Below are 8,297 nucleotides of genomic sequence, written 5' to 3' on the forward strand. Positions count from 1 at the left end.
TGACAGGCACTTCTCCAGGTCCCCAAGCACCTGTTCCCCCTTCGCTACAATTTTTCTTTTGCCTCTAGCCATGTTCTGATATATGTTGTCCTGATACAACATAAATACACAGTACAGAGATTTCTCTCTCACATCCTGCCTTACAGTATACAGTTTTCTGGGCCAGTTTCTGACTCCTTCTAATTGAAAGTATGTCTGAGACTACATCGATATTGTCTTGAGAAAACCAGGAGACTCAGATGTCTGGCATCTAAACGCAGCCTAAAGTGCCCTGTATTTTTGTCGTTGCTGTTTTTGTTTGTTAGAATGGGGCTTTATTCATGTCAGGGGGGTAAACAGAGGAGATTGCATTAAAGAGGATATGTTTAGAAATATGTTTATATTTCTAAAAGGTTAACATATTTCTAAGATTTCTAAATTTTTTTAAAGTGGAGACTAATCTGAAGTAAGATACACTGTGTGGTTTTTAAGTGAAGTGAAGAAGAAGTCTTACTGTCAGGTACATGGTTTCTTACAATGGAAAATATTTCTTTCTATGGAAAAGACTGAGTAAATTTAATGGTAAAATATACTGCAAAGAAACTCCTAAAATTCTCTTAACATTGTGCACCAAATTTATTACCGACTAGTAAAAATCAAGGAATAATGCCACAGAAATATACTACAATGAAAAAAGTTGTACAAGGGATGAAAACCATGAGATGTCTTCCTCTACAGTGATAACTGATGACTGTGAGACCTTTTCAAGCTACACCACTCGAAACTACTTTAAACATTATACAACTCACAGTCCATGTTTTCCTTAGTCAGTCACATGATGTTTGCACAGTACAATATGATATTTGTAGCCATATGACCGACCTAATAAAGTGCTTGGAACCTAGCTTAGATTCAATGTTTGACTCCTTCAGGGTTTTCTTTCAAAAGTAAACAATATAGCATCATATTCCTTGCTCCATTAAAATTTGACAGTACAAGTCTAATTTGTTTCCCCATTTTTCTCCGTTTGAATGAAAAGAAACTGAAATATTTGGAACAACATTGGAATCCATTCATTTCTCCTCCATAGCCTGGCTATTGTGACTGATTTAAGATTTTGAAAGAATCCAACTCCATGAATTAGATTTCAAAACACGCCCTGACAGTGTGCCCCCCACCCTTGAGAGCAGCCCCTCCCCTGTCAGGGCACCAGTTCCTCCTGCACCAGGTTCCCGCAGAGCCTCTGACTCACTTCTGAGCTGTGGGTAGAAGGTCTGTGTGTGTGTGTGTGTGTGTGTGTGTGTGTGTGTGAGAGAGAGAGAGAGAGAGAGAAGAATGTGTTTTCTTTATCAGAAAGCATTTCCTATGTTCAAACGTGATTTCTATTTTTATCTACAGTCCCAACTAAGTTTGAAGCAGGAAAATAATAGATGCATAGAAAGCATTTTCTCTCGTTTGGGAACAGAGACAGTCTCGCTGTGTCAATTCACCCCTCTGCGTCCCCCTCCTCTTTTCCCCACCCCCAAGTCCAATTCAGTATGTCACCAAAAGCATTAGCTATTGATTGTATGTTTAGCTAAATACTCCACTCCATTTAGCTGAAAACTTTAAATATATTAGTAGCAATATGAGTGGAGTAATTCACTAGAAAACTCCTCATTTAATTCCTACATCCAAGACAGATAAATGATAGATACTTGTACATGGTGGAAAGAGACACAGATGGATAGATAGATAAATCAATAATGGATAGATAGATGGATACAGACACAATAATGTAAGTAGCACGTGGCCAGAAGGAAGCCAAAGAATAGCAAAAGTTGTAAAAAATGGCTTGAATTCCCCTATTTAAGCTGCCTTTCCCAGTATTTGAATAATCATAGGAAGTTCTCTAATCAAATTTTCCTTAAACATTCAATTCCAAATACACGAAGAAGTTTCAGTTCCTTTGTTACATAAATACCGACTATCAGAAAAAGCACTTGGACAGTTATTTTCAGTCCTTGGACAAGGGCCACGGACGCTACGATCTGCGTCGGGGAGAAACAACTGGCAGCCTTCCTGTACCCTCCAGGGTTAATTCCATCCGTGTGACGTGCCCAGCGCTCAGAGAAGCCAGAATTGGAAGAACTGCCTGGGGCTGAATGGGTCCCCCTTCCCTGCCGGGCCCTGACCCTTCCTAAGTGCTGCAAGCTGGATGGAGGGTCAGCTGTCAGCCGTAAGTGGGCCATTTGCTTTAATTGTTCCTCTGATGTTGCTAACTAGCCACTAAAGAGATGATGTAATAAGATTTCAGACTCAGTCTTAAGCTCAAAGGATGTGTCCAGTTGGCTCTCATTTTATTTATATCCTGGAAATATCTTTACAAATTTAATGAATGAGAAATCAATAGTCACGTCCATCTTTTAAAGATCAGATCTTGGGTGACAGGATTTGATTTGGTTGTGTATTTCCTGATGGTCCCAATTTTACTCAATGCCACTCCCCTGATGCCACATCAAGTGCTCCCCCGATGGGGTCTGAAAGCTTAGGAACAACTATTTTTAGACCCCAGCAAGCCCCAGGGCATCAAAAGGTAAATTATTAGCTGTGGTGTAAAAATAGCCATCTGGCCACTTTGGAAATGTATTTCTCCATAGCATGTGGACTTGAATTTATGTCCCACCTTTACAATCCAATCCCCATAAATAGAATGAAACTAGCCACAAGTGATCCCCACAGCTGATATCTCTGGGCTCAGTCGAAGCTATAAAATCCTCCCTGGGTCACGTTGGTGCCTCACTGTGTTTAGTAAACAGATGTTCTGGCTTAGGGAGAGCCACAGGCCTCTCACTGTGTCTATTCAGCAGTGAATGCACCACGGAGGGCAGCCAGCCCCACCAGAAAGTACCTGATCTACTTTACATCCCATGTTGTCCTTTTTGCTTTATTTTTTTCCCCATAAGGTCAATGTCAGATGAGGAACAAGTCTGCAGGTTCTCAACGTACAGAAGCCAGGTCTGTTGTCAAACATCTGCCGGCAATTGTTGCCTGCTATGTTTCATAAAATTGGTGAATGTCAAAGTAGTGTCATTGTGGTCTCCTCGTTTTCCAGAAAGGAAACTGAGGCCTGGAGAAAGGAAGTGACTTTTAGCCAAGTTGTGGCCAAATCATGATGACGTCTGAGGTGTCCTGACTCCCAGGTGAACACTGTTTTGACTGGATAATTCTGCCCGAGTATGGCAGGGGCTGTTTTCCGTGCGGTTCAGCACAATACAGAAATGTTCATACATCATAGCATCACTTCCATAGACGTTTCTGGGGAAGGAAAAGACATGAGGTAGGAAAGACGAGTCTGAAAATTCAATTTTTCTCCGATGGCATATTTGTACATGGTCATGAATCTCATCTTTGGTTGTGCAGGTGGGAGAGGAGTTACTCTGAACGGCATTTTATTCATCAGTGCCAGCTACTGTGCTTTGCAGAAAATGCTCGGCTTTCTTCTGGAGACTTTCAAAAAAAGAAGGAGAAAAAAGGGGAAGGAAAAGCATAATAATAATAAATTTTCATTAGTTTTCATTTTGGTACATTTTTTTCAGGGTGGGGGTGGTAAGGAAACTCTCTTTCATTCCAGATTTAAAAAGGAAGGCGTTTTTGAAGGGACAGATGCAAACACCCACCACCACTGTTTGTTCAGCTTTGGGAAAGTTAGAGGTCAACTTCCAGTTGTTTACAGGGAAAAGGCTAGTGAGCAAAATACCTTTATCATTAAACATTATCTTGCAAAAATATTTACTAGGGTGTAAGGGTAGAACATTGTGCTAATAACGAGGCACACAAATTTTGAAACTGTAACCGATTTTGAAACAATACCCAGGAAAAGGCCCTGTTCTCATCACTCCCTGGTGTGCTCGGTGCTTATGTTTCAGGAATATCCCATTGGCTCTGCTCTTGCTGAGAACTCTTGTTCTCGTGGATTACCGGGGTTCTTGGTCAGAGAGAGTACTTTTTATTACTTCCTCAGATTAAATGTAAAACAGCCCTGAGTTTATATAGTAAAGTATGTATAGCCCCTGAAAATCAAACTGGATTAAAATTACATATTGTATTTTGCCATGTATAACACATACCCACCATGTTTTTGGCCTAAACTTTTAGGGAAAAAAATCTTTCATTTTAATTTTTTAATTCATATTTAGAAACAAAACCGATAATCATATTCCATGGTATTATTTTGTGTATGGATATCACTATTGATATCCATCAATAATGTTACATTTTTAATACATAAGCATAAATACAAATATTAAAAACAGAGCGGACAGTGGGGAGAAGGGTTTTCAGGAACTATTATAAAAGCCACATGGACAAAACCAAGGGGGAGGGTGAAAGCAAGGGAGGGAGGTGGGTTTGGAGGGGTTGGGGGGATGGGTGGGGAAAAGTGAAAAAGGAAAAAATTTTAATTAATTAAAAAAATTTATATAGATATGGAATTAGTACTACCCATGTATATGTGTATCCTTATTTTTCCCTCAAAAATCTGGGCAAAAATGTGCTCATTATACACAGCAAAATATGGTATATTCTTATTTGGTGAACGTTCTTACTTTCCTCCCCTCTTTGCTTGGTTGTACTTCCTCGGTAGGTTTCCATAGTGGAGCAGCAGTGCCAGCCATTGAAACTGCCATGTTGGGTACTATTACCGAACAACAAGAGGTCCGAGGGAGGGGCAATACAATATTTGGCCCACCTAGGGATGCCAAAAACTGCTATACAACAGGGGCCCCTCCCAAAAACAGAATACTAAAATCTACTGGGCCCTTCTGTCCGCCGCCAATTGGAAAGACATCTCTTAATGCCAGAGATTTGTGAAAAGGAAACAAAATGTTTATTTAATGCTATTCAGGCCTAATGCCACCACTAAAATATCAAAGTCCTTTAGGTTGTACACCTACACCCACACAGCGCTCCCTTCTCCCACTGTCCCAACTCCGGGTACCGTAAATCAGGAAAAGAGCACACGTCTGTATTGCAGGCCGCTGGTGCCATCAGCTGTGTCACTGTGCAGGATCTCGAGTTAATCCAAAGTACTGTGGTACCCTCTCATGGTCCACTGGCAAGAGTTCTTTGTACCCAGATCCAGTCAAAGTCTCTCTTGCTTTTCAGGCCCCACGGCCAAAGGGGCACCCCAAAGCCGCGTGGGCCTCTTCTACCAAAGCTGCAGGAGTCCGCACTCCACCAAAAGCATGTGGCTTTCTTCTTCACCTGGCTGCAGGGATCTCCATTCTGGCAAAGCTGCATGGTTTTTCCCTTTCACCTGGGAAAGAGGGGGTCCGCACCCTGCCAAAACCACGTGGCTCCCTCTTTCACCTCACCAAGAGGGGGTCCTCACTCTGCTGAAACAGCGTGGCTCTCTCTCCATCTGGCCAAGTGGGGACCCTTCGTGTCCTGGAGCCAGTCTTTTCCAAGCTCCCACACAGCGGCACCCTCCCTCAGGGGCGCAGCCCCTCATTACCTCCTCAGTCCAAGCCCTTCTCACTCAGGAGTCCAGACCTTAGTTCCCATCCTGAGTCCCCCAAGTTCCATCCTCCGACCCTGCTACTCCCTTCTTCCTCAGGAGTGTAGCTCCTAGTTTTTCTTCTCATGAGACCCAGTCTTTCTCCCTGGCTCCAAACTTGGCCACTCCTATTTAACATATCTATGAAACCAGTTAAAGGTTATAGATATGTTAAATAACCATTCCTCCAGAGGTTAGCTCCAAAACTGTTGCTATGCAAAATAGCTCTCAATGGCCTGGCTCCATTCATCCCTTCCCCCCGGGGGGGGGGGGGGCAGTGAGGACATCTTATATGTCTCTCCAACATTTCTATATACTTTGAATTCTGGACACCCTTCCAAATCTTTTTTTTGGGGGCCCCCCCTGGCTGCACCCTGTATCAGTACCACTGTCTCGTTCCATTCCCTGAGAGTCTGGGTGTTGCCCGAGACCTTGCCCAGCGGGGATATTATTTGAAAAGGTTCAGAACAGGCTCCCCCGTCATGAGTTCCTTCCAGATTCTCCACTTCGGTGTGGGGATTATTTTGAGCTGCAGACCATAAAGACCCTGTGGGCTCACAGGAAACTTTTATCTCTTCCTTAAAGAATTTAAATTAGGGGCCTTGCCAGATAACAACAGTTATCACCAAAAATAAAGTTTTATGACCTATCTGTAGGACAGGGGAAACTCCTAATTATTGAACATCTGCTTTTCTTATTACCCTGCAGTGAGTGACCTGCCTCCCTTCTGAAGTGCTAGGCTCCTTCCTTCATCCTGAGCTCGGAATGTGGCACATGCCTGATCTCCCCTTTCGGTCTCGGACCCTCTCGTCTAAGTGGAGTCCCTGACTTTAGTGTTAGTGTATGTGCAGTTCCCATTTGTACATATGTAATTAAATCTGGTCATTTTTCTCTTTGTAATCTGTTTCTCTTGTTAATCACATACTCCAATTATTAGATCAGCTAAGGAACCATGAAAGGTAGAAGAAAATTTCTCCCTTCACAACACAGTGAAAGAAAATGTGAGCAGCAAAAATAAGGGGAATTTGGGGAAACATATAGTGACCCTATTGTCCTCTGCAAATTCTGGAACCTGCTTTTGGACTTCTCTCAGGCACACGACCCAAGCACCGCACACAGGGGTGAGGGTGAGTCGTCCTGCCTGGCATTGCAGCCTTACCCTGTTTTCAGGTCTTCACGCCCAGATTACTGCCCCTTCATGCTCCCTGGCTGAGACCTGACCAACAGGGTCCAAATCCATTCTTCTTGCCCTCCCAAGCCAAGTAGACTTCTTGGGGGGTCCCATTCCCCCTGCCATCCCCCTGCTTGAAAAACTGTTCTCTCTGTCTGCCTCTTCTTATTGTCAGGCACTACTGTCTCCTGCTCTGAAGGCTTCCATGGGTCTGACTACTGTTCTCAGGGCATGCTCCCTCCTTCATCAGGGAAGCTGGGCTCCAGGCCCCCCAACCCCGGCCTCTGGATTTGGCATCTATGTCTTTGCCTCAGAAAGAAAGGGTTCCATCTAAACCACACAGGTGATGCACTTCTAAGCCCATGACACATGTGCTATATTCACCACAGTGGTTCACATTAGGCTTTTCAGACCAGCAGTGAGCGAGTCAGCTGTGCCTGTTTACTGCACATATTGCCAGCAAGTTGCAGAGTCCTCAGAAGTCTCTTTCCAATGAAAAATGTCTCCTTTTATTTTAAGTAGAGTTCAGTGAAGACTGAGAGACTGCAAAGGAACAGCATCATATTACTGGTAATTCTGTGTCCTGGACTGACAAGGGTGGCCTTGTGTGGCCTCTGTACATGGAGGGCACAGGAGGGACTCGGGGCAGCCAGAAGCCACCAACAGTGCTATGGCCTCACATAAACATGGGTCGCCTTGGCCTTAAACCTTAAGGTGCACTTGAGTATTTGTCAACCTGTTCAGATAGTGTGTGTCGTGTAGATAGACAATATCAACCTGTTCAGATAGTGTGTGTCGTGTAGATAGACAATATAGTGAGATGCAGAGGTTTAGGGAAGCTACGGATTCAAATTTTACAGCCGTTAGTGAAATTAAAGACGTCTTCATTTTCAAGGTGGGAGGCTCAGGCTCAGGTAGCTCAATGGCCTTCCCAAACGTCCTGGCAGCAGAACCAGAACTGGCCCTGGCTGGACATGCAGGCCGCTGCCCAGAGCTGTCCCAACCCCTGCCCCACCCTGTGCCTCCGCATTTCATTGTGTAAATCATAAATGCTCAAATAATATTTTTGACTAATTGTACAGTATACGTTCACTCTAAATATTAAATACGATAAAGTAAAAGGGAAAACCGAAAAAAAACTTGCCATCCAACATTAACCAAATTTACAGATTCTGTTGAAGGCTCACTCCCCATTCTCTCTCCTTTTCCTCATGGTTTTACAACAGAGTCTCGTTTTACTTAACAAAATAAGTGTGCATGAAACCTCCTTCTTGTAAAAGTCCTAAATATTTTTAAGTCAATGGATATGATTCTACATGATCATTTTTAGGACTGACCTGTGATACTGTGATTTATATTTGGTCTTTGTCCCCTTTTCTGGCACAGAACTCCTGAAACCCTTGGAAATTCCTAAGTGATGAGAGCCATAAAGGTGTCTTTTGTTATGCGAGTGAGGTGACTTTTGGAAAGCACCTAAGGATGGGGGCTGTTGCCATGGAGCCAACCATGCAATCAGAGGATTGGAATTTTCAGTCTCACCCCCAGACCTTTGGAGAGGGGAGAAGGACTGGAGGTTAAATTTATCACAAAAGGCCAGTGACGCAATCAATC

The 8,297-nt window shown here is 43.4% G+C and overlaps 1 long non-coding RNA gene across 1 annotated transcript; it reads left to right on the forward strand.

Annotated features, from left to right (window-relative positions):
- Positions 1-2,093: 2,093 nt before the first annotated feature.
- Positions 2,094-3,467, forward strand: LOC128627520 (uncharacterized). The gene is made up of 4 exons (XR_008391731.1): positions 2,094-2,197; positions 2,925-2,976; positions 3,074-3,298; positions 3,382-3,467. It is a non-coding gene; the product is annotated as an uncharacterized LOC128627520 (long non-coding RNA).
- The last annotated feature ends 4,830 nt before the right edge of the window (positions 3,468-8,297 follow it).

Source organism: Artibeus jamaicensis, unplaced genomic scaffold, assembly GCF_021234435.1.
Source record: "Artibeus jamaicensis isolate MK-2021 breed Jamaican fruit bat unplaced genomic scaffold, CSHL_Jam_final contig_426, whole genome shotgun sequence".
Lineage (NCBI taxonomy): Eukaryota > Metazoa > Chordata > Mammalia > Chiroptera > Phyllostomidae > Artibeus > Artibeus jamaicensis.